At 47.4% G+C, this 26,810-nt stretch overlaps 1 long non-coding RNA gene and 1 pseudogene across 1 annotated transcript; both read left to right on the top strand.

The window, feature by feature from the left end:
• LOC125633081 (solute carrier family 22 member 13-like) overlaps positions 1-25,500 on the top strand; it is a 41,424-nt pseudogene extending 15,924 nt beyond the window's left edge.
• Positions 11,344-14,686, top strand: LOC142071231 (uncharacterized). The gene is made up of 2 exons (XR_012667308.1): positions 11,344-13,088; positions 14,042-14,686. It is a non-coding gene; the product is annotated as an uncharacterized LOC142071231 (long non-coding RNA).
• Positions 25,501-26,810: the final 1,310 nt, after the last annotated feature.

The raw sequence follows: 26,810 nt of genomic DNA, 5'->3' as shown, positions 1-26,810 counted from the left end.
GTGACAGGCCTACAGCCATTCTCAGCATTCTCCCAAGCATCTGCTTTACTCCTATCTTGGGCAGTCGGACGGGTATTCTATATTTGGCAGTACTCATTAACTCTCAGTTTCCCCACTCTTGGATGGAAGGTGATACACAGCACGCCTCCGCTGTGCCTCAGTTTCAGCCACAGTAATGCTCAGCTCTGCCTGAATCTCCTTGATAAGAGCAGGCAGTGAACTGGCTTCTTTGGGCACCGACTTTGGCCTCAGGGAGATTACACTTGAGCCAGTGTGATTCACACCTCCCCTGTGGGAATGGGTGAAGACACTCTTTCCTCCCATTCATGTGCTTATTCACAGATGCTGGGGAAGCCACTTCCTTCCCATCAAATGCCCTAGCCTTGTTCTGCTCCTTTCCTGGCTGCAGCAGAGGGGAAAGGAGCAGAGCGCAGCCCTGCCCCTCCAGCCATGTCCTCTGGTGGGGCTACGCAGCTCTGTGGGTTTGGGGCCGGAGCTGCCAGTGTGGGGCCATCTGGTGGCCCCACATCTTTCTTGTACCCTGTACTGGCTAGAAATCTCTTGCAGGTATGGGGCACCAGAGGGTACAGCCGTACTTGCACTCCTGAGTATCTCCCATGAGTGGCTATTAGCTATCGTATCTCTAAGATCACTGGCTACACACAGACAGGAAAGCCCCTCTCTTATCAATGTACTTTACATGTATGGAGCACTTTTCCCTGGAGAGTCACAAAAGTTCTTTAGTCAAACCTCTCAGCAGTACTGAGAGGCAGCGAATTATTATTTATACCCATTTTACAGATGTGTAAACTGAGGTCCAGAAATTATGGCAGAAATTTTCAAAAGGGACCAGTGAATCTTGAGTGCCCAATAAGAGTCAACTTAAAGAGGCCTGAGTTTCAAAAAGTGCCAAGCACACAGTTTCTTAAAATCGGACCCCTTTAAGATGACTCTGATTGGACAGTCAGAAATGGAAGCCCCTAAAGTCACTAGTCAGTTCTGAAAGCCTGGGTGTATGTGATTTATCTATGGTCACCTAGTGCCAAACCCCAGAGTACTGACCTCAGAGCCTTTGCTCTAGCTACTAGATAGCACTCCCCAAATGAAAGCTGATCTAGTTTAGAATAGAAAAAAAATCCTTTAAAGGTGCTGAATCATTAGGATTCTCAGCAGTTCAATCTGCGTTAATGTCTCTAGGTACTGAATGGGTTGGAGTCCCCTACCGGTCACATGCAGTAATTGTTACCCACTTCTGCTTTTCCGTTGGACAGATGGTTTTGGCTGGCTTAGCTTATGGCGTTTGCAACTGGAGGTTGCTGCAGTTTGCTGGACCTGCCCCTGTATTTTGTCTTTTCTTTTACATATGGTAAGCATGCATTTGCCAGAGAGCTCTTCTCAAGCATTGCAGTGTTATTTGTGATCCAGGTTATACACGGGCTTTACAGGGTGGATTCATCTACTTATTGCAGGGTTGGCTCTTTCCCAATATAGCCCATATCTTGTAAAGGTTTATACATAGTTAATGGGATCTGCTGGGCCCCCAGCATTTTTGGCTATCAGCCACTTTTATGTAGGTGCCTAACTTTAGGCACCAAGATTTGAAAATCTTGGCATGACAGTAACATTATTTCTATTGAAACTAAACAACCCATATACACACACCCAAACCATAGCACCTCAGAAGAATTACATCTCCCGTAGTAAACACACATCATCGGATAGATTTTACTGCTATGGAAGATGCATCAAGTGGATGAAGTTAAGTGAGTAACTGGGATTTTGATAGCAAAGAACTCTTTGGAATTCACGTGCTTTGTAGGGTCCTTCCAGAATCTGCTCGGTGGCTCCTGACACAAAAGAGAAGGTAAAGGAAGCCAAAAAATTGATTCAAAAGCAGCATCTGTGACTAAACGGACCATCTCTCCAGAACTGCTTGATCAGGTCATAAATCCTGAGACAGGGGTATTTACAAAATATATATAAGTGTAAGATTCAGAGACCAATTTTTTGGGGGGGTAAAACAGAGATAAATATTTATATAAGTGGATAAATAGCTTTAAAATGTTTTCAATGACTCTTGTGCTGCCTGTGAATAACGCTTTACTGTGTTCCAGGACTGAACATCCAGTTTCAGGCCTTATTGTTTCAGTGTTATTTAGACCGTAAAATAAGGTTTTTTTGGTAAGAAACTCTTGGGGGAATTTCTCCTTCTGTCTTCTAGCAAACACCCCAAAATACAGGGGGGAGATTTTAAAAAGCACCTAATGGATTTAGGTGCGCATGTCGCAAGTCAGTGGGACTGCGGTGTCTAAATTCCTTAAGAATTTTTTTAAATCTCCCCCAGAAACAGAATTATCCTAATATTCTCAAATCTCATATGAGCAAACCAATCCTCACTTGTGAATTCATGTTGTTGTGCTCAGAGAAGCTCCTAATATTTTTTCCTGTTTGCCAAAAGAGGAGAGAGAACTTCAGAGGCTGTGTTCATATGATGTGCCATTTGCTGATGCTCCATGACCGCACTGTTCCTTAAAAGTCCTGCAAGTCATTTCTCCTGGGGGAATTTTGGCCAAAAAATTAAAAATTCTGCACTAAAAAATTAAAAATTCTATGCACAGTATTTTAAAATTTTGCTTATTTTATTTGTCAAAATAACACAATATAATCACACCACTTTCAATTAGTTTGGTAATTTACTTCAAAATACCTGTCAGCAAATATGTCTGAAACAATACTGACAACAAAAAAGATTCCCCTCAGGAATAGAAAGTTAAAGGAACCCCTACAACAACCCAGTTCCTGTTTGTCTGTTGTTCTTTCATTGGGTGTGTCAGTCTGGGTATGTCAAGCGCACATCTTGGGGGAAAACTCTGCCCTTATGGTCTCAGACAACGGCACCCCCTACCTCCCAGAGCCCAGCCACCCACACCCCCTACACTCCAGAGCCCAGCCGCAGAACGCCCTCCAGCCCAGACACCCCCATCCCTTCCCGCCAGGGATCCAGAGAGTACAGAGTTTCCTGCATGCTGCCTCCTTCCTTCAGGACATGCTGGGAACTGCAGCTTCCCGGAACCATCCAGTTACTCCTTCCCCTCGCCCCTCCCCTCCCCCAGTGCCCTGTATTTGCGAGCTGGAGAGCCAGACTCTTTTGGGTCCAGCCGCCCCTTGGGTAGCCAACAGCTCTGCAGCATCAGTTGTGGTGGGAAAATGAAATTCTGAGCAGAACATTAATTCTGTGCAAAATTCTGCATTGCACAGTGATGCAGAATGCCCCAGGAGTAAAGTAATTGAAACTTGCAAGTACTTTCCATTGCACTTGGCAAAAAATTCATGGCTGGCCATGTTGAACACCATGGTCACCAGCCAAACCATGCATGTGTCATATCAAAGGACCCAGGACCTTCTATTGAAACAACAGAAAGGAACATCTAATAAAATTGCAATGGCTGATTCATGCCATTTTGCCGGAGGTAGAACTGTGTCAATTTTTATTCCTTTATTGATTTTAGTATGTTGGAGAATGTAACTTATATGTTGTATTTTCTGTCATGTTACTGTTTCAGTAACATCAAGAAGCCCAGATTAAGATCAGGCCCTGTTCTGCTAGGTGCTGTCCAAACACGTGGTCCCGCCCCCAAAGAGCTAGCTGACTAATAAAACAAATCACACATTAAATGAGGGGAATAGGGATACAAATGTACAAGTTTTATATGCATATATACATAGCCCATTGCTTAGTGTCAGCATGCTGTGACCAATCCACAGAGAATATGACCCTCTCACATGAGCAAGTAGAAAAGCTGGATCTTTAGTTCAAGCTGTAGTGGCTTGTGTTTTTAGTTCTGGAGGTCCCAAGTTCAATTCCTTGTGTTGGCCAAATGGGGGCTTTATACCTACATTTGCACTTTGTTTTGATTATTGTAAATAAAGTAAATGCTAGCTATCCCCATCGGGCCTTCAGGCCATCAGGAACTGGATCATTCCAGAAAGGTGCCATGGCAGAGGCTGGGTCTTAATAAGGAGAGGGAGTGGCCTTTGCAGACCAGTCCAAGGAGGGCGTTCTATGCCAGGACATAGTATGGAGATGCACGCAAACGATGAATTTTCTGTAAAACTAGCACTTTTACATTTTAATCTTAAATGTAAGAAGGATTTTTAACTTCTCCCAAATTCAAAACTGTCATTGTATTTATATCACCTGATTTTATTTTGGGTATGAACTGACATGGTCCCACTCGTGTGCAGCCGTGTTTGACTTTGCCATTTGCTGGATACAGCGTTAAGCTTGGTCAGGTGCACAGGACTTTTGCTCTCTAGTGGTTGGCTGACAAAGGATGAAATCCTCAATTGCAAGTGACAGCTAATGGAAAGAATTCACCTTTAGCTCATATGATTGAGGCCTATGTTTCTGAAAGTCCCGGATTCTCTTCTTGAATCAGGAAGTGCACAGTTCAGCTGGGGCCTGCAGTGCCTATTTGTGCCCATGGGTTTGTTGCAACTCCAACAGATGATTAATAATTTGAATTATGCAGATATAGCACATAAATCTTATGTGGGTCAATGCTGCAGTGGGACACAAAGCTAGTGCCTGACACAAAGGGCTTCCGGCCTAACAAAAGTAAAGGAGCAAGAAAGACAATACACAAGATGAGACAGAACTTACACAAAGTGGCCATTAGAGCTTAAATGCTTCATGAAACAGGTGGCTATTGAGGTATCTCTTGAAGTTCAAAGGACTGGAATCATACTAAGGGATGTGGTGGATTCTTCCAGCTTCCAGCAGGCTCTGTTCAAGGCTGTATATTGTAGAAAGCAGATCAGGGAAAAGGACAACATTTTAGTCTGTTCTTGGGCTCTCGCTATTCTGTGGCCCATCTGTGGTGTCCAAACAGGTTGTACATAGGCTCTCAAGCCATACAATGGCTTTTCTTCAGACGAGTTTGCTCAAATACCATGGAATTTGTTGGATGTTTCGGTGCTTCTTCTCTTTATCGCATTGCAAAAAACAAACAAACAAAAAACAAAGCCAAACACCAAACCCAACATTTCTACCACATTTTCCCAAAACTCGCTTGTCAGAAAATGTTCTTTGTGACCAAAACATTGCAGTTGGAAAAACAGGCTTTGGTCATGTAAATCCAGCATGTTGCGTACTGCAGTGCTCTACCTTTCAGAAGCAGAAAACTTTTGGGGCCCCTTCCACTTCCACTGACATTGGTGAAAGTCTTCAGTATGAATTGGATCAGACCATTGGTTTCTGTTTCATGTCTTGACCCTTTTGCCTTGTGAATTTTGAAGCTGACACCTGAGAAGAAGGTTAAGTCTGGAAATATTCTGGATCTCTTCCTCAAGAAGCACCTGAGGAAATTGACTTTAGTTATGGCTTATATCTGGTAAGTTGTCCAACATTACTCCATTTTTATAACAGTGTAATGGTCCTCACTTGGGGTATGGTAGGGAAGCGTGGCCTAGTGGTTAAGGCTGCAATCCATGACTGGCTGGGCGGTTGTGGGGAGGGGATTACCAATGTACAGAATCCACAGGCAGGGCAAGAGGGGTACTTCCCTCTGATTGTTTCTGTGGTGGGTCCTCCCATTCCTCAGGGAGGGCCCCTTTGGGCAGCTGTGTCAGAGACTTTAGGTTTCTTTTTCCTCTGCCCTGCTGGAGCTGCGGGCTGCAGGTCTGCTCTCTTCTCGCTCTGTGGCCCAAATGAGCTGTTTCCCTGTCTTTTAATTGCTCCAGCAGATGGAGCATTTGCTGAAAGTGTGGCAGGGTGGGGCTGACAGGGCCCCAAATAATCCTTTAACCCCTTGTTGCCCAGTGTGGGGTTTGTATACCTCATCACAAACAGCAATTTAAAAAACTAAGGGATTTTTGTGTGTGCAGATTTGGTGCATGGAAATTTTGTAGTCACTTAATGAGCTTTCATCTGACCCTGCTCACCTTGTGAATCTCCCAAGATCACAGCCCAAACCTATACAGCTGTAGCAATGACCAGTTGGAAGTGCCAGAGCAGATGTGGCCAGTGGGTATTTCTCATCCTTATGGAAACGAGGATCCTCTAGGCTAACCACACTCCTGGAGATGTATACACTCTGCTCTGCTTTGCATTCAGGTTTGTGAACAGCCTGGTGTACTATGGCCTGAGCCTTAACGTGGGGAGTTTTGGTTTGGACATTTACCGGATGCAGCTTGTGTTCGGAGCTGTTGAAATACCAGCTTGCTTTGGCTGTATCTTCCTGCTGCAGTGGTTTGGGAGGAAGAAATGCCAGGGCTTCTTTCTGCTCCTGGGCGGAGCCATGTGTCTTATCATCACCAGCATCCCAAAAGGTACACGGCAAGTCCCTGGAGTGCAGCCCAACCTACCTGGTGCCTGGAGCAGTCGAGTCCCAGACACGTTCCTTTGTACTCCATTTTCCTTCCTTCTATAGCTCAGCTGACTGGGGCCCGCTCTGTTGGCTCCTAACACTTGATTTCAATGCCTGAGTCACCTTTTCCGGAGATGGCACTTGACTGGCCAATGATGCACTGAATTTTCTTCGTGTTACTTTTTTCTCTTTCTGGCTCTTCAAAATTCCCCCTTTCTTGCAAGCAAGCGTCATTGAAAAACATTATGTTCCTGCTTCATCCTTAAGCAAGTCTTGGGGTTCATTGCCTAGCCAGAGATTTCAGTAGTGACAGAGTTGCCTGGATAGATTAGAAAATCTGAATTCTCCCGGGCGAGTTAGCTGTCAGGGTTTTTCAAATAAAGGACATTCAAGGAAAGATTTTCAAAGGCACCATGGCAGTTTGGCACACGGCGCCTTCTGAAAGTCCATTGGAATTGGGAGTGTCTAATTCTCATTTGTACCTTTTGAAAATGGCCTTCTGAAGTATAAAGTAGCCTCATAAATTCAATCCTAGAGTAACTCTGTTGAAGTCAGCTGCGGGCGGAACTTGATTGATTGTACCGGTGTGAGTCTCTGCACCTCTCTATCTGGCTTCTAGAAACTTAAGTAACCATCCAAGGAAACTGCTGCAACTGATCATCTAATAAAGGTTTGTCTTTAATTGGCAGTTGGCTGGTGTTGCACTGGAAATACTTAGCCCTGCTATGAGTGCAGGGGACTGGACTAGATGACCTTTTAAGGTTCCTTCCAGTTCTATGATTCTATGAAACCTTGGGGATTCTGTAAAATGTGGCTCTGGTCTGACAAGTGACTGTGTACAACTGATTTTCTTTTTATCCCATGGATCGGCTCCCTGTGTGCACCTCAAGTTGTATTTACTGACTTCAATTCCCAAACTAAAATTTCATAGCTGCTAGGTCTGCAGATCCAGCTTGGCTGTGGGAGCTGGATTCTAATCTGGCTCATAAATCATCCGTGGAATTACAAAAATTCAATTGCAGGGCCAAATTCTACCGTTCACTTCACAGATGTCACCAATGGCCGAATCTGAAGGTAGTGGAGCTGCACAGGTGCCATCGAGGCAGCAATGTGAAGACAGTGGGGATTACAGAAGAGTAAATGAGTACATATAATCTGAAGGTAATGGGGCTACACAAGTGTAACTGAGGGTGTAATCTGATCTGTGGCACCTTCGATTAATGCTTATGGTGATGAGAAGGAAACTCAGTTTACCTTGCAGAATCCAGGGTGAGTTTGTAGGGCTGGCAGTTAGGGCAAAGGTCTTTGCACTTGGTACACTGAGTGCATTTGATCAGTGAGGTATGATAAACGTGGAGATGCCATGTGTATAGAGTCACTTTTCAGAGCAGAACCACCCTTTGTCCCTGGTTATGGTGATGCCCATTGGAGGTGGGCTCCTTAGCGAAGCTCTCACCGTATTTTGTACATGTATAACACCGTTTCTTCCTGGCAGATGTATGTGGAGCAGCGCAAACTGAGCTAACCCCCGTCAAGGTTTCTTCCCCACTCTGAACTCTAGGGTACAGATGTGGGGACCCGCATGAAAGACCCCCTAAGCTTATTCTTACCAGTTTAGGTTAAAAACTTCCCCAAGGTACAAACTTTGCCTTGTCCTTGAACTGTATGTTGTTACCAAGCATTTTAAACAAAGAACAGGGAAAGAGCCCACTTAGAGACGTCTTCCCCCAAAATATTCCCCCAAGCGCTACAGACACCCTTTCCTGGGGAAGGCTTGGTAATAATCCTCACCAATTGGTACAAGTGAACACAGACCCAAACTCTTGGCTTTTAAGAACAGTGAAAAATCAATCAGGTTCTTAAAAGAAGAATTTTAATTGAAGAAAAGGTAAAAGAATCACCTCTGTAAAATCAGGATGGTAAATACCTTACAGGGTAATCCGATTCAAAACATAGTGAATCCCTCTAGGCAAAACCTTAAGTTACAAAAAGACAAAAAACAGGTATATACATTCCCTCCAGCACAGCTTATTTTACCAGCCATTAAACAAAAGAAAATCTAACACATTTTCTAGTTAGATTACTTACTAACTTAACAGGGGCTGTAAGGCTGCATTCCTGATCTGTTCCCGGCAAAAGCATCACACAGACAGACGAACCCTTTGTTCTTCCCCCCTCCAGATTTGAAAGTATCTTCTCCCCTCATTGGCCATTTTGGGTCAGGTGCCAGCAAGGTTACCTTAGCTTCTTAACCCTTTACAGGTGAAAGGGTTTTGCCTCTGGCCAGGAGGGATTTTATAGCACTATATACAGAAAAGTGGTTACCCTTCCCTTTATATTTATGACACCCCCACATAGGCTTTGTATAACAGCATCTCCTTTTGCCACTAGATTTGCCAGTGGTGGTCACGACGCTGGCTGTGATAGGGAAGTTTGCCATTGCGGCTGCTTTGTCTATCTTCTATGTGTATTCTTCAGAGCTGTTCCCCACCATCATCAGGTGATGTGTCCTTACTTTTCATGCTGCCTTAGCCCAGGAACTGGGTTTAATACAAGCTTTTAATATGGTAACAGAGGATTTGGATAAAGGCCTGCTCAAAGAATAACATTTTCTTCAATAGATCGCTGGGATCAGAAGCTCTGTCCTCATTTACAATCCTGTACAGCAATTCCTGCCTGCTTCCCAACTCTAGAACAGACAGGGATGTGGTCTTTGTTAAGGCTCTGGAGTTATGGTTTTGGATTGAGACAAGATACCAGACTGGGTGACCACATGCATCCTTTACTGCCTGAGAGACAACATGGCCTAGTAGCATGGGGACTGGGCTGGCTATTTTCCTTAAAATCAGAAGCCACTTGGTGCTTTTTTCTCTCCTCCACCCATTGGTGGTTTGTTTCATCAATTACTTTTTTCTTTGGCAAATGCCTTCCTTTAGCCACTAATATGCCCTATTCCTAAAGCCACTAATTTTTAGCTGAAAGATCAATAATCAATTACACTTAGTGATCAAGAATTCACTGAATGAGGACCTGTTGTTTTTAAGCAGCTTTCTCCAGACGTTGGAGTCCCATCTATGCTATAGCTTCTTCTAATGATCATGCAAAGATGGGAGATTTCGCCCAAAATTATAAAGGCTAAAGATCCTAAGTTCTCCTCTAGCACTACCTACAATTGTGGAAGATGGGTTGCTGATCAAGGCTTGAACTGGGATTTTCACAAGCCATTGAATAGAACAGGGATCTAAACCCCTAGAGACATCCCCATAAGCAAAGACTTTCTTCTAATGCATGCAGTTTACACCTTCCATGTTTTGCTCTGTTACCAGGCTGACTGGTGTGGGGTTGTGTTCAATGTCAGCCAGAGTGGGTGGCATCATCTCCCCTCTGATTAGGCTCTTGGACAAGTACCATCCTGCTATTCCTATGGCGATATTTGGAAGCACTCTAGTGACTGCAGGAATCCTCTGCTTCCTGCTTCCAGAGATGCATGGCAAAGAGCTTCAGGATCACACGGAGGAAGCTAAGGAGGGCTAGTGGTGAGTCCTCAGAACTTGTCTGCGATGTTTCTATGTCCCTCGTCTTTTCACCTGTGGCTAAATGGCATTTGTGGGATCTGTTGCTTCCCTCTTTGATGCTCGTCAAGGCACAGCTGAGGCCTGACTTGTAGCTCATGAAAAACTCTGCAATGCACAAAGTGTTTTGAGCATTGAGGTGAAACAAAGAGTGGTCCCCAACTGAGCTTCCAGCTCTTTCAGACCCATCAGTGAATGAAATGCACAACTCACCCACCTCCCACCTGCATTGTCAGTACTCATCAAGCAGGTGGCTTGACAGGATCTAATTCTGAAAGGAAGAGGCTAAACAATCTGACTGTGGGTGAGAAAGGGAGTCAGGTTTATGGAAAATGGGGGGACTAGCCACTAGGGAAATACCAGTCCCCAGCTGCTTAACTTCCTAGGTTTTGGAGGAACCCCTGGGGCCCCAGTGCCAGAACCTGATTGGGACTTTTGCTTGAAGCAGGTCTTGATCTACCCTATCAGAAATCTACTGCCATGCTGTCATGTTCTTCTGTACCAGATATGGACTGGTCACAGAGCTTGCTCATACATACCAGATGTGTAATGGGAACAGGGACACAGGTAAGGATCTGTGGTGTCGGAGCTGGGAAGGAGCTGGGACACTAAGGAAGGAAACTGGAATCATGCTTGCTGGAAGTTCATCCCAATAAACATTGAATTGTTTGCACCTTTGGACTTCGGGTATTGTTGCTCTCTGTTCATGCGAGAAGGACCAGGGAAGTAAGCGGGTGAAGGAATAAGCCCCCTAACAGTGTTTATCATAAGTTCTCTTAATGCTCTGCCAGGTATGGCTAAGGTTAACTTTGAATAAGGTATTTTACACACACAGTGGCTGAACAGTATTCCATTACATCTCCCCCTTTTAGTTCTAGATTTCTATCATTTACAAAATACAGTAAAAGCTTTAAAAGTGGCAGAGAGTCCTGTGGCACCTTATAGACTAACAGACGTATTGGAGCATAAGCTTTTGTGGGTGAGTGCCCACTTCGTCAGATGCATGTAGGGGAAATTTCCAGAGGCAGGTGTATATATATGCAAGCAAGAATCAGGCTAGGGATAACAAGGTTAGTTCAATCAGGGAGGATGAGGCCTTCTTCTAGCAGTTGAGGTGTGAACACCAAGGGAGGAGAAACTGCTTTTGTCGTTGGCGAGCCAGTCACAGTCTTTGTTTAATCCTGAGCTGATGGTGTCAGATTTGCAAATGAACTGAAGCTCAGCAGTTTCTCTTTGAAATCTGGTACTGAAGTTTTTTTAGCTGCAGGATGGCTACCAAACAGATTTAAAGGTGTGGGGGGGAAGGGGCAGAGAGGAGTGAGCAGGGGGTGGAGTCTTGGGGGGAAGAGGTGGTGCAGAAGCGGGGCCTCTCTGGGAAGGGGCAGTGAAGGGGGGCTGGGGCCTCAGCTTGGACATCAGTGTGGGGCTCCCCCACTTTTAGGGACCTTCTGCCACTCCTGGACAGAAGCCAAATGCCAGAACCACAGGATCAACCAGAGTTGTGAGCCAGAGGCAGATCCAGGGGTTAAAGCCAGATGTCTGAAGCTAGGGGGAAGAAGGGGCTGGAGCAGGACTGAAACAAGGGCTGGAATGAGCAAGAACTGGAAGCAGGCTGCATGATGTTGCACACTATAATGTTTTATGGAAATATGCTTATGAGTATGAATATGATGTAACTGGAATATGCTTTATGCAAAAGGTCTCTTATAAGGTATCATTACAAAGTTTTTGATCTCCTGAGTGTGCTCATCCCATTTGTTTGCATGTATTATTTCCATGTCTGGAGTGAGGAGAATAAGACATAAACTTGTATTACTGATGTAAATATATTAAGTGGAAGCCATTACGGGTACTTCAAAATCAATGACCTGTAAATGGCTCTGTTTACTTGCAAACCTTCCGGGGTACCTGTGGGCCAGCCCAGGAAGAATGGAGGCTGGGGTCTCAGTGACATGTGGACATGTCACCTGATACTGGAATCCATCTTAAACCTGGTGCTTTTCCATTTAGAAGGAGGGGTGGGGACCCAGAGAGACAAAAGATTTCCACCTTGTGCCAAAGCTATAAAAGGGGGTGGAACAGAACAAAGGGGGCTGCCAATCATGAGAACACCCCTGCTTTCCACCTAAGATGTCTGCTGGAACTAACAAGGACAGTACCAGGGGAAAGGATTGACCCAGACTAGGAAGGAGTCTAGTCTATGAAAGAAGCTTATTGGAACATCTCTGAGAGGTGAGATTTTACCTGTAATCAGTTTCTTCGTGTATTAGGCTTAGGCCTGGTATACACTGAGTTTAGGTGGAATTTAGCAGCATTAGATCGATTTAACCCTGCACCTGTCCAGACAACAAAGCCATTTTTGTTGACTTAAAGGGCTCTTAAAATCGATTTATGTACTCCTCCCGGACGAGGGGATTAGTGCTGAAATTGACATCGTCAGGTCGAATTTGGGGTGGTGTGGCTGAAATTCAATGGTATTGGCTTCCGGGAGTTATCCCAGAGTGCTCCATTGTGACCGCTCTGGACAGCACTTTCAACTCAGGTGCACTAGCCAGGTACACAGGAAAAGCATCAGGAACTTGTGAATTTCATTTCCTGTTTGGCCAGCATTGTGAGCTCATCAGCAGAGGTGACCATGCAGTCCCAGAATCGCAAAAGAGCTCCAGCATGGACTGAAGGGGAGACACTGGATCTGATCGCTGTATGGGGAGACGAATCCGTGCTATCAGAACTCCGTTCCAAAAGATGAAATGCCAAAATATTTGAAAAAATCCCCAAAGGCATGATGGACAGAGGCTATAACAGGGACTCCCAGGAGTGCTGCCTGAAAATTAAGGAGCTCAGGCAAGCCTACCAAAAAACCAAAGAGGCAAACGTCTGCTCTGGGTCAGACCCCGAGACATGCTGTTTCTATGATGAGCTGCATGCAATTCTAGAGGATGCCCCTACCACTGCCCCACCCCATACGTGAACTCCTGCAAGGGGGGAGTCTCACTTAATAGGGATGAGGATTTGGGGGACAAGGAAGATGATGAGGAAGTGGAGGATGAAACCGTTCTCCCTGATAGCCAGGAACTGTTGATCACCCTGGAGCCAATACCCTCCCAACCCGAGCTCCTGGACCATGAAGCCGGAGAAGGCTCCTCTGGTGAGTGTACCTTTGTAATATAATACATGGTTTAAAAGCAAGCATGTTTAATGATTAATTTGCCCTGAAGACTTGGGATGCATTCATGGCTAGTACAGCTACTGGAAAAGTCTGTTAACGTGTCTGACGATGGAGCGGAAATCCTCCAGGGACATCTCCATGAAGCTCTTCTGGAGGTACTCCCAAAGCCTTTGCAAAAGGTTTCTAGGGAGGTCAGCCTTATTCCGTCCTCCATGGTAGGACACTTTACCACACCAGGCCAGTTGCACATAATCTGGAATCATTGCATAACAAAGCATGGCAGCATATGGTCCCAGTGTTTGCTGGCATTCAAGCAACATCCATTCTTTATCCCTCTGTGTTATCCTCAGGAGAGTGATAACATTCATGGTCACCTGGTTGAAATAGGGGAATTTTATTAAGGGGACATTCAGAGGTGGCTGTTCCTGCTGGGCTGTTTGCCTGTGGCTGAAAAGAAATCATCTCCGCTTTTAGCCGCATGGTGGGGGGAGGGGTGAAGCACTCATTCCAGAGAATTGGGTTGCGGGGGGGGGGAGGATTTAGTTGGGTTTGTGCTGCACGTTAACCCAAAAACCGCACCCCCTCCTTTTAAATGGTCAACCCATTTTAAATGGCCAACCCAACGGGTGCTTGGTATGGGAAATGGGGGCTTTGCTATTTGAAACCATTCCCACATGTTATGAAGGTTGAAGAAGCCAAAAGACTCTGGCTTACCATGGTTGCCTGCAAGCCGAATTCTGTTGCCCAGCCCTGCATGTGTGATCTCTCACACCAAACTGGCAGGCCCTCAATATAAGAGGCAAAATGCGACCTTGTACTGAAAGCACATGTGCTATGTAATGTTAACAGCTTGGTTCACTGTGAAAGAGTCTACCTATTGTTCTCTAAAATGTGTCTCTTTAAATACTACTCTCTCTTTTTTCCCCCCACAGCTGCAAATGTTTCAACGCTCCCCCTATCATCTCCATCCCAGAGACTAGCGCAGATAAGAAGGCGAAAAAAACTCACTCGTGATGAAATGTTCTCTGAGCTCATGCAGTCCTCCTGCACTGAAAGGGTTCAGCAGAATGCATGCAGGAAAACAGTGGAAGAGTCCAGGAAAGCAGAACATGAATGCAAGGACAGGAGGGACGAGCAGGAGGAGAGGTGGCGGCAGCATGATGACAGGAGGCAGGATGCAATGCTGAGGCTACTGGAGGATCAAACTGATATGCTCTGGCGTATGGTTAAGCTGTAGGAAAGGCAGCAGGAGCACAGACCGCCACTGCAGCCCCTGTGTAACCACCCCCCTCCTCCCCAAGTTCCATAGCCTCCTCACCCAGATGCCCAAGAATGCAGGGGGTGGGGGGGGGGTGAGAGAGACACCTCCGGGCACCCAACGCTCCACCCCAGAGGACTGCCCAAGCAACAGAAGGCTGGCATTCAATAAGTTTTGAAGTGCAGTGTGGCCTTGTCCTCCCCTCTTGCACACCCCACCCGGTGCTTCCCTCCTCCCCCACCCCTCCTGGGCTACCTTGGCAGTAATCCCCCTATTTGTGTGACGAATTAATAAAGAATGCATGATTTTGAAACAACAATGACTCTATTGCCTCTGCAAGTGGTGATCCAAGGGTGGAGGTCGGTTGGCTTACAGGGGAGTAGAGTGAACCAAGGGGGCAGGTTTTCATCAAGGAGAAACAAATAGAACTGTCACACCATAGCCTGGCCAGTTATGAAACTGGTTTTCAAAGCTTCTCTGATGCGCAGCTCACCTTGCTGTGCTCTTCTAACTGCCCTGGTGTCTGGCTGCATGTAATCAGCAGCCAGGCGATTTGCCTCAACCTCCCACCCCACTATAAACATCTCCCTCTTACTCTCACAGATATTGTGGAGCACACAGCAAGCAGCAATCACAATGGGAATATTGGTTTCCCTGAGGTCTAACTGAGTCAGTAAACTGCGCCAGCGCACTTTTAAACGTCTAAATGCACATTCTACCACCATTCTGCACTTGCTCAGCCTGTAGTTGAACTGCTCCTTACTACTGTCAAGGATGCCTGTGTAAGGCTTCATGAGCCAGGGCATTAAGGGGTAGGCTGGGTCCCCAAGGATAACAATAGGCATTTCAACATCCCCAATGGTTATTTTCTGGTCTGGGGAGTAAGTCCTTTCCTGCAGCTGTTCAAACAGACCAGAGTTCCTGAAGATGCGAGCGTCATGTACCTTTCCCGGCCATCCCACGCTGATGTTGGTGAAACGTCCGTTGTGATCCACTAGTGCTTGCAGAACCACTGAAAAGTATCCCTTTCAGTTTATGTACTGGCTGCCTTGGTTCTCCGGTCCCAAGATAAGGATATGGGTTCTGTCTGTTGCCCCACCACAGTTAGGGAATCCCATTGCAGCAAAGCCATCCACTATGACCTGCACATTTCCTAGAGTCACTACCCTTGATAGCAGCAACTCAGTGATTGCGTTGGCTACTTAGATCCCAGCAGCCCCCGCAGTAGATTTGCCCACTCCAAATTGATTCCCGAATGACCAGTAGCTGTCTGGCATTGCAAGCTTCCAGAGGGCAATTGCCACTCACTTGTGAACTGTGAGGGCTGCTCTCATCTTGGTCTTCTTGCACTTCAGGGCAGGGGAAATCAAGTCACAAAGTTCCATGAAAGTGCCCTTACGGATGCGGAAGTTTTTCAGCCACTGGAAATCATCCCAGACCTGCAACACTATGCGGTCCCACCAGTCTGTGCTTGTTTCCTGGGCCCAGAATCGGCATTCCACGGCATGAGCCTGCCCCATTGCCACCAGGATGTCCAAATTTCCAGGGCCCGTACTTTGAGAGAAGTCTGTGTCCATGTCCTCATCACTCTTGTCACCGCGCTGCCGTCGTCTCCTCGCCTGCTTTTGCAGGTTCTATTTCTGCACATACTGCAGGATAATGTGCAAGGTGTTTTCAATGCTCATAACTGCCGTGGTGATCTGAGCAGGCTTCATGCTTGCCGTGGTATGGCGTCTGCAGGAGAGCAGAGTTGCATTGTAAGTGGTGGATGATGATGGTTTGCAGTCCTCCTGCACCGTCTGCTGCCAACAGCACCAGGACACAACAGCGGTGGTGTCGGTGAGCTGAGCTGAGCAGGCTGCATGCTTGCTATGGTATGGCGTCTGCAGGAGAGCAGAGTTGCAGCGGAAGTGGTAGATGATGCTGGTTTGCAGTCCTACTGCACCGTCTTCTGAAAGCAGTATGGCATCCGCATGGAAAAAGGCGCGAAATGATTGTCTGCCATTGCTTTCATAGAGGGAGGGGCGACTGACGACGTACCCAAAACCACCCGCGACAATGTTTTTGCCCCATCAGGCATTGGGAGCTTAGCCCAGAATTCCAATGAGTGCCGGAGACTGCAGGAACTGTGGGATAGCTACCTACAGCGCACGCTCCGGAAGTCGACGCTAGCCACGGTACTGTGGATGCACTCCACTGACTTAATCTGCTTAGTGGGGACACACAATTGACTGTATAAAATCGCTTCTATAAATTCAACCTAATTTTGTAGTGTAGACATACCCTTAGACTTGTGTATTTTTCCCTTATTTTGCTGGGTGACTTACTTTGTTCTGTCTGTTATTACTTGGAACCACTTAAATCCTACTCTTTATACTTAATAAAATCACTTTTTTTTTAGTAAACTCAGAGTAAGTGATTAATACCTGGGGGAGCAAACAGCATACCTTTCTATTAGTGTTATAGAGGGCAGACAATTTGAGTTTATCCTGTATACAGTTTATACAGAGTAAAATGGATTTATTTAATCTATGATGAGATTACTGGTTCTATGGATGAAGGGAAAGCAGTGGATGTATTGTATCTTGACTTTAGCAAAGCTTTTGACACTGTCTCCCACAGTATTCTTGTCAGCAAGATAACGAAGTACGGGCTGGATGAATGCACTATAAGGTGGGTAGAAAGTTGGCTAGATTGTCGGGCTCAACGGGTAGTGATCAATGGCTCCATGACTAGTTGGCAGCCGGTGTCAAGTGGAGTGCCCCAGGGGTCGGTCCTGGGGCCGGTTTTGTTCAATATCTTCATAAATGATCTGGAGGATGGTGTGGATTGCACTCTCAGCAAATTTGCAGATGATACTAAACTGGGAGGAGTGGTAGATACGCTGGAGGGCAGGGATAGGATACAGAGGGACCTAGAGAAATTGGAGGATTGGGCCAAAAGAAATCTGATGAGGTTCAATAAGGATAAGTGCAGCGTCCTGCACTTAGGACGGAAGAACCCAATGCACAGCTACAGACTAGGGACCGAATGGCTAGGCAGCAGTTCTGCGGAAAAGGACCTAGGGGTGACAGTGGACGAGAAGCTGGATATGAGTCAGCAGTGTGCCCTTGTTGCCAAGAAGGCCAATGGCATTTTGGGATGTATAAGTAGGGGCATAGCGAGCAGATCGAGGGATGTGATCATCCCCCTCTATTCGACATTGGTGAGGCCTCATCTGGAGTACTGTGTCCAGTTTTGGGCCCCACACTACAAGAAGGATGTGGATAAATTGGAAAGAGTCCAGCGAAGGGCAACAAAAATGATTAGGGGTCTGGAACACATGACTTATGAGGAGAGGCTGAGGGAACTGGGATTGTTTAGTCTGCGGAAGAGAAGAATGAGGGGGGATTTGATAGCTGCTTTCAACTACCTGAGAGGTGGTTCCAGAGAGGATGGTTCTAGACTATTCTCAGTGGTGGAAGAGGACAGGACAAGGAGTAATGGTCTCAAGTTGCAGTGGGGGAGGTTTAGGTTGGATATTAGGAAAAACTTTTTCACTAGGAGGGTGGTGAAACACTGGAATGTGTTGCCTAGGGAGGTGGTGGAATCTCCTTCCTTAGAAGTTTTTAAGGTCAGGCTTGACAAAGCCCTGGCTGGGATGATTTAATTGGGGATGGGTCCTGCTTTTGAGCAGGGGGTTGGACTAGATGACCTCCTGAGGTCCCTTCCAACCCTGATATTCTATGATTCTATGATTTGGGGTTTGGATCCCAGTGGGAGCTGGGTGTCTGGGTGCTGGAGTCAGGTAACCTGCAGAGCTGTTTTCACTTAAAGCCTGCAGCTTTGGGGGCTCAGACCCTGAGTCTGTGTTGCAGCAGGCTAGTGTGTCTGGCTCAACAAGGCAGGGTTCTGGAGTCCCAAGCTGGCAGGGAAAACCGGCTCAGAGGTAACTCCAGTAGGTCAGGTGGCAGTCCCAAGGGGATCTCTGGGACCGAACCCATCACAGGTTGAAGCAAGGACTAGAACAAGGGAATGCACAGCTGTGGGTGTGGTATGTGTTGAGCAGCTGCTGTTCTGCTGTGGGGGCCAGGTTTATAAGCAGGACTGGTCAACCAACAGCCAATCTGGGGCTATTGCCCCTGAGTTCTAAGGCAATGCAGCTGGGCTCGTTGGTTGCCTCGTAACACAGTTAGTCGGGGAGCAGGCCAGCAGCTGCTCCGAGCTTGTCTGGTCCCTAACAGCACTCTCTTCTCTTCAGGATCGCCTCCCAGGGGACCCTGGGGCAGGTTTCATGGGGTAGGCCCAGTGGAAGGTGCACAGGAGGTCCAGGGCCTGGATGTGTTCCACAGGTTCCCATGAAAGCTCCCCTGGGCCTCCCCATCAGATATTAGAGTCTTCCCTGGACTTGGCGGAAGTCCAGAATCTGCTGGACCATATATTCCTCTTGACCCTGTATGGCTATCGGTGGAGGGGAAGGAGTAGTGCATTATGGGAAGGGATTCTTGATGAAAAGTTCCAGGAGGGAGATGTGGAACATGGGTAGATCTCAAGGGGTTCTGGCAGCTGCAATCAGAAGGCTACCTAGTTAAATTGTTCAGTGATTGCAAATGGTCCCAAGTATTTATGGTCCAGTTTCCCAAATGGATCTCAGGTTTTGCCAAATCTTATCCCCTACCTTGAGATTAGAGGTCAGCTGATGGTGTTGGTTGGTGTGGCACTTGTATGCTGGCCTAATCTCTTCTAACCAGTTCTTGATGTACTTGGTGGATGTTTGTGGTGAGGTCAGCAAAGCTGGGCATTGGCAAGTCAAGGGGGATTTCGGGGTGATACTGAGAGTGGAACCCATAATTTGCAAAAAAGTGGTCTGCTCGGTCGCAGCACTTGTGGAGTTGTTGTAGGCAAATTCTGTATGGGGAATGAGTACCAGCCAATCATCTGGTGGTAATTTAGGAGATCGCGTGGATACTGCTTCAGAACCTGATTGATTGTCACTGCCTGACTGTTGGTACTAGGGTGGTAAACAGTTGAGGTGTAAATTTTGATGCCCAGGATGCACAGAAATTCCCACCAGAAGTGGAAAACGAACTGAAAACCCCAGTCAGATACTATGCAATGTGGGCAATCCAAGAAAGTAAAAGACATTGTCTTTGAACAGATGAGCTGTTTCCTGGGTGCTGGGGCGGCCGTGAAATGGCATAAAATGCACCATCTCTATCAGGTGATTGATTACCACTAGAATTGTGGTGTATCCTTGGGAGGGTAGCTCCACAATGAAGTCCACTGACAAAAAGTGGAGGTGGAGTGGGCAAGGGCTGAAGAAAAATGAGTGGTTTTGGTCCAGGTGCAGAGGTCATGGGACTGGACTTGAGTTGCTACCAAAGTGCAGAGGGCCAGCCACCAGAAACTCTTCAGCACCAGGGCCTGGGTCTTGAATTGATCGGAGTGACCCTCCGGAGTAGCATCATGGCAGATTTGTAGCACTTGCAACCTGGGTTGGCCATCAGGTATGTTCTGATACAGAAATTCTTCATGGAGTGTGAAGGTCAAGTCAGTCTGGGCATTGGCATTGTCTAGAGTTTGATGAATCTTAACTAGAAAGGGATCATTGGGCAGCAGGACACATATGAAGGGTAGTAGGTTGCAGATAGTGGTATCCAAGACAATATTTGATGGTTTGAAGATCGTGGATGGTGTCTCTTGGTTAGGTTTTCAATACCTTTTGGGATAATGATCTGCCTTCCCTTCCTGGTCCTCTGGCAGTAGGTCAACAGGAAGTCGAATTGTGTGAAGAAGAGGGACCACTGGGCCTGTCGCTGATTTAGGTGCCAAACTGTCTTCATGAATTCCAGGTTTTTGTGGTTGGTGAGGACTTGGATTGGGAATCTGCTGCCTTCGAGCAGATGCCACCATTGCTCAAAGGCTGCTTTGGTGGCCAGTAGCTCTTTATTGAGGATGTCATAGTTTTGCTCCACCGGGATGAGCTTGCGTGAGTAAAAAGTGCCAGAGTGAAGCTGACCATTGGAAGCTACCATCTGGGAGAGGACTGCTCCCAGCACCAACTTTGAGGCACCCACTTCTACCACAAGTGGCCAGCCCAGGTCAGGGTGAACTAAAATGTGGGCTATGATGAATTTCTGCTTTGGGTGCTCAAAAGCCACTTGCACCTCTGGAGTCCAAGAAAAATGGGCTCCCTTTTGCAGGAGGGCTGTGATTGGGGCAACCATCCTTAGAAACTCTTGTTGAACCATGTATGGAAATTGGCAAAGCTCCAAAAGCATTGGACCCCCTAGACATCCCTAGGTACTGCCCAGTCAACGACTGTCACCTTGTGTAGATCCATGGCCTCATGATATAGCCGAGAAATACTACTGTATCCTGGTCGAACTGGCATTTCTCTGGTGTGGCATACAGGTGGTGTTGGCAAAGCCTTTCCAAGACCCTCCATGTGTGCAGGTCATGCTGTGCTTCATCATCGGGGAAAAATAAAGGCTGTAATTGAGATAAATAACAATGAACTGATCCAGCATGTCCCGGAAAATGTTGTTGATAAATTGTTGGAAGATCGTGGGAGCATTACACAAAGACTGGCAAACTAGGTATTTAAAGTGTCCATAAGGGATGTGGAAATGGTTTGCATTCATCTCCTTCTTACACTTGGACCAGGTTATAGGCCCCACGAGAGTCTAACTTTGTAAAAATTCAGGCAGAGTGTAATTGGTCTAGGAATTCATGAATGAGGGAAGTGCACGATGGTTGTGAACTGTCACCTTATTGAGGGCCCGATAGTCAATGCAGGGCTTCAGGGAACAATCCTTCTTTTTAATGAAGATCAGGGTCCAGCTGGAGAGGTGGATAGCTGGATAAACCTTGTTTGCAGATTCTCCTGCAGATAGACATGAAGGGCATACTGTCCCTTTTTGCCAATCAATACAGGGGTCCTGGGCAGTGAGCCAGGGCATTCCCATGACGACCCATGAGTAGGTGGACTGAATCAACCTGAACTGAAGAGTGTCCTGGTGCCCCTGAATGGTGGTGACCCCTAAGGGGGTGTCTGGTGGGTCACCAGCCCTGAGGCCAGGAGCGACCCATCAGTGATTTCAACTAGATCTGGGGAATTCTTACACATGACAGGGATCCCTTGGGCCTTTGCCATGTCCTGGTCCATAAAGTTACCGGAGGCTCCCGAGTCAAACAGAACCTCCAGGGCTTGTTGGGAGTAGGAGCTGCAGTGGCAGCTGGAGATGCCTCAAGGGAGGATTGGTGGTTGCTGCCATCCCAAAAGGTGCATTGAGGTAGAGAGTCTCTGGAGGGGGAAAAGGATCGACCCAGCCTGGAACCTCTAACTGAGGCTGGGGCTCGACATTTCCCAACTCCAAAGCTGGTCTGACCTCTGCCCCCACAATACAGATGCAGGCCCAAAATTCGGCATCAGTTCTTCTCAGGCTCAGATAGGTGTGGCTGGGCCTGGTTGACATGCATGGGTGGTGGATCCTAGAGTGGGGTGCGCAGCTGAGGGATGGGAAGCTGGGGTATTTTCTGGGCTCAAGGGGCTGTGCCATGTTCATGGTGTCGCTCAGCAAGGTGGTCATCAGTTCTGACACATAGGTGGATCAGGTCGTTGAGACGGGATGGGGGCTTGACCTGTGCCAGTTTGTCCGTTATAGCATCGTTTAGTCTAAAACTGATGCTGCTGCGCAGTGTCATTCCACACAGCGTCCATGGAGAGGCAATGGAATTCAGCTGCGGATTGGGCAGCTGAGTGCGCTCTTGCTGTAGCGTTTGCAGCCTCGCTTCAGTGGTTTGGGTGTGGTGGGGGTCGCTGAAGATAGGCAACATGGCCTAAATGAACTGCTCCAACTGGCCCAGGAGGGGCCTGGACTGTTCCATGAGTGTGGAGACCCAGGCGATGGGCTCCCCAGTGAGCAGACTAATGATGAGCCCTTATTTATGGGAACCAATTAGGGGTGAAGCAAGAAGAGGAGCTGGCATTGGTTTGGGAAACCTCAGAATTGACCATGATCACCACTAAATTTGTCTGGGAGCAGGGTCTTTGGCTCCTGGGGGGCAAGAGCTGGGGTTGCCAGTGAAGCCGCCTGGCCTTGTAGGGCCACATTCTGCCCCTGCAGGGTGGACACCTGTGACTGCAAGCTCTGAATGGCCCCTACCAGAGCTGTCAGGAAAGTGTAGGTCCATGACAGTGAGATGGGTCCCTAGCCTTTACACTGGGCTGCTTCAACTGTTGCTGACTGGGCTGTGGGCAGTCATGCCTAGTGGTGAAAGCAAGAGTTCGGCGGCCTACCTGTTGGAGCTGGGTCCAGGGTGGGCAGAGTCCAGGAAACAAGCCCAGGGTCACTACTGGAGGGGTCAGAAGCCAAATGCCAGAGCCAGGAGGAGGGGGGTAAACAGGAGTTGTAAGCAAGAGGTGAATCTAGGGATCATTACTGGATAAACAGAAGCTGAATGCCAGAGCCAGAGGGGCAACCAGAGTTGTAAGCCAGAGGCAGAGCTGGGGGTCAAAGCCAGCGGGGACCAGAAGCTAGTGCAGAGCTGGAACAAGAAGAAACAGGAGCTGGGAGCAGGCTGAAGCAAGGACTGGAACAAGGGCAAGTGTAGCTGTGGGCATGCTATGCACTCAGCACACGCTGATCTGCTGTGGAGTCAAGCTTATAAGCAGGACTGCTCGACCAAGAACCAGTCAGGGCTGTGGCCACTGAGTTCGAAGGCAGTTCAGCTGGGCTCCTTGATTGCCTAGCAGGACAGTTAGCAGGCTGGCAGCTGTTCCGGTCCCTGACACCCAGCAGTTCTCTAACAGAGTGATATCTGTTGTAAAAATGTCTGTAGACTCCGTCTGGCTTTTTATCCAGTTTGGCAACTCTCTTCACTTCTGGCTACTTTAGAGATAGTTTCTTTTCCAAACTTAGAATAGGAGTTCTGAGTTGTCTTCCCATCAGTAGATGTGCTGGACTATATGCAGTAGCTTGGTGTTGATCTGTAACTCAGAAGAGCAAGGAATGGGTCTGGGATTTGTGCTTCGGCCTGGGAGTTCTCTCTCCTTGCCTCAGGGGTCTTATGGGAATAGCTTTTAGCACTCATGCTGCATCTGTTAACAGCTTCTAAGTTAGTTTCTTGTTTTTCAAGTTTGGCAAGTTGCTCTTGGGTTTTGCTGACTCACCAGCTCGGACTGCTTTGCTATTTGAATAGCTGTTGCAAGGGTTAAATCTCTTTTCACTTGTACCTGCTGTGAAAGGTTTTGTCTGTTAACCCAGGTTTCAGAGGAACAGCCGTGTTAGTCTGTATTCGCAAAAAGAAAAGGAGTACTTGTGGCACCTTAGAGACTAACCAATTTATTTGAGCATGAGCTTTCGTGAGCTACAGCTCACTTCATCAGATGTTTACCGTGGAAACTGCAGCAGACTTTATATACACACAGAGAATATGAAACAATACCTCCTCCCACCCCACTGTCCTGCTGGTAATAGCTTATCTAAAGTGATCAACAGGTGGGCCATTTCCAGCACAAACCCAGGTTTTCTCACCCTCCACCCCCCCACACAAATTCACTCTCCTGCTGGTGCTAGCCCATCCAAAGTGACAACTCTTTACATAGTCAAGTCGGGCTATTTCCTGCATAGATCCAGGTTTTCTCACATCCCCCCCACCCCCATACACACACAAACTCACTCTCCTGCTGGTAATAGCTCATCTAAACTGACCACTCTCCAAGTTTAAATCCAAGTTAAACCAGAACATCGGGGGGGGGGGGTAGGAAAAAACAAGAGGAAACAGGCTACCTTGCATAATGACTTAGCCACTCCCAGTCTCTATTTAAGCCTAAATTAATAGTATCCAATTTGCAAATGAATTCCAATTCAGCAGTTTCTCGCTGGAGTCTGGATTTGAAGTTTTTTTGTTTTAAGATAGCGACCTTCATGTCTGTGATTGCGTGACCAGAGAGATTGAAGTGTTCTCCGACTGGTTTATGAATGTTATAATTCTTGACATCTGATTTGTGTCCATTTATTCTTTTACGTAGAGACTGTCCAGTTTGACCAATGTACATGGCAGAGGGGCATTGCTGGCACATGATGGCATATATCACATTGGTGGATGTGGAGGTGAACGAGCCTCTGATAGTGTGGCTGATGTTATTAGGCCCTGTGATGGTGTCCCCTGAATAGATATGTGGGCACAATTGGCAACGGGCTTTGTTGCAAGGATAAGTTCCTGGGTTAGTGGTTCTGTTGTGTGGTATGTGGTTGTTGGTGAGTATTTGCTTCAGGTTGGGGGCTGTCTGTAGGCAAGGACTGGCCTGTCTCCCAAGACTTGTGAGAGTGTTAGGTCATCCTTCAGGATAGGTTGTAGATCCTTAATAATGCGTTGGAGCGGTTTTAGTTGGGGGCTGAAGGTGACGGCTAGTGGCGTTCTGTTATTTTCTTTGTTAGGCCTGTCCTGTAGTAGGTGACTTCTGGGAACTCTTCTGGCTCTATCAATCTGTTTCTTCACTTCCGCAGGTGGGTATTGTAGTTGTAAGAATGCTTGATAGAGATCTTGTAGGTGTTTGTCTCTGTCTGAGGGGTTGGAGCAAATGCGGTATCGCAGAGCTTGGCTGTAGACGATGGATCGTGTGGTGTGGTCAGGGTGAAAGCTGGAGGCATGTAGGTAGGAATAGCGGTCAGTAGGTTTCCGGTATAGGGTGGTGTTTATGTGACCATTGTTTCACTGAAATCACAGTGTTCAGCCAATGTATGCAGAGAGCTCCTGTATTCAGTGCACATGTTGGTTTTTGTTTTTTTTTTTTAAACCAACATTTTCTCCTGGATCTTGAATTCTCTGGTGGAAACATGCTCTTTCATAAACTACATTTCTCTGAGGTATAAAGTATGCATCAAACATAGCCATAACCCTTTCTTAGTCACCTCTGTGACTGTCTTCATGTTATAATGTTATAAATGTTAAATGATTTGCCCAAGGCTACACAGCAAGCCAGTGGCAAAGCTGGAAAAGCTGTTGTAATATTGAAAAGGGTCCTTCTCCTATATTTAACCATATTCCCTTTCATTAGGTCCAGTGAAAATGGACACTTGAAACGAAAAGATGGCGACCGGGATGTAGGACACACAAGGATCACGCGCTTTTAGCTGAGCCAGCAAACAGCCATAAGATCCTGAGGAATCAAAGACCACGTAGTGTTGTACTGGGAATGAGGTCTGCAAGCCATCAGTGGATTCAGCTTGGTTCTTTATTTACACTAATTCCTGGAGCAGAACAGTTCTCTGCCAGCACTTGTTCTCCTCTTTCCCATTTGCCTTCCCCATGTGCTCCCTCTTAGCATTCCCCAGTAAGTCCTGCAGTTCATCACTGCTGCTCCATTCAGTGAGTATTAGATACAACGCCGAGCTGGGAGAAATTTAAGGGATGAATTTAAGGTAAAAATCAGAAGCTAAGACAGGGTCTCTTGTTTCGTCTTCTCCCCCAGCTGCACAAACCTTTCCCAAGTGTGAGTTTTATTCATCTGTGCAGTAGCCTGGGAATCACTTACAAATATATAAACCGGGACCGGACACAGTCTAAGAAAACAGTCCCACGTGGGCAGGGGAACAGATTTAATGAAACGATCTAATTAGGGTGACCAGATAGCAAGTGTGAAAAAATGGGACGGGGGTGGGGAGTAATAGGTGCCTATATAAGAAAACATCCCCCAAACCGGGACTGTCCCTATAAAAACAGGACATCTTGTCACCTACATCTAATAAGTCATAAGTGCTCAACGAGGGAGCGCGCGCCTGCCAGACTTTCTAGGGGGCACAGCCTAAGTTCTCTCTCAGCTGCGTAGCCGTGCAGCCGCCTATTAAGCGCCGTGCAGACATTCAGGGCTGCGGCGCCCTTTCCCCAGTCCATAGTACCAGGTTTATAATGGTGGCAGGATCAGGACTTCTCTCCGCTACTGCTCTCAGTCACCATCAGGCAGCAGCTGCCTGCCAGTGACGGGGGTGGTGGTGGGAAGGAGCCCACAGTCGCTGCCACTCCTCTGGGCCGCCGGTTATGGATGGGGAGCCTGAAGCCGCGGACTGTCACCGGTGGCCTGGAGTGCAGACGGACCTGCCGCGGCTGAGGGAGAGGCGCTCTGACCCCAGCATGGTCCAGCCCTGCCACAGTTGGGTGAGAGGCACCTATCCCGCGGCCCGAGCCCTGGAGCTGCTGTGGCGGGGAGAGAGCTTGGGGGAGTCCTCTCTCCCCGCTGTAGCCTCAGGGCAGCCTGCACGCCAAACCCCTCATCCCCAGCCCCACTCAAGAGCCTGCACCCCCAGCCAGAGTCCTCACCCCCATGCACCCCGCGGCCCCACCCCCAGCATGTGAATTTTGCTGTGTACGCCAATATGGAGGTGATGTGTTACACATCACCTCCATATTGGTGCACGTACAAAATTCATTCTGCACAAGCGTGGGAAAAATTCGAGGGA

This window comes from Caretta caretta, chromosome 2, assembly GCF_965140235.1.
Source record: "Caretta caretta isolate rCarCar2 chromosome 2, rCarCar1.hap1, whole genome shotgun sequence".
Taxonomy (NCBI): Eukaryota; Metazoa; Chordata; order Testudines; family Cheloniidae; genus Caretta; species Caretta caretta.
This window is presented reverse-complemented; position numbering and strand designations above follow the sequence as displayed.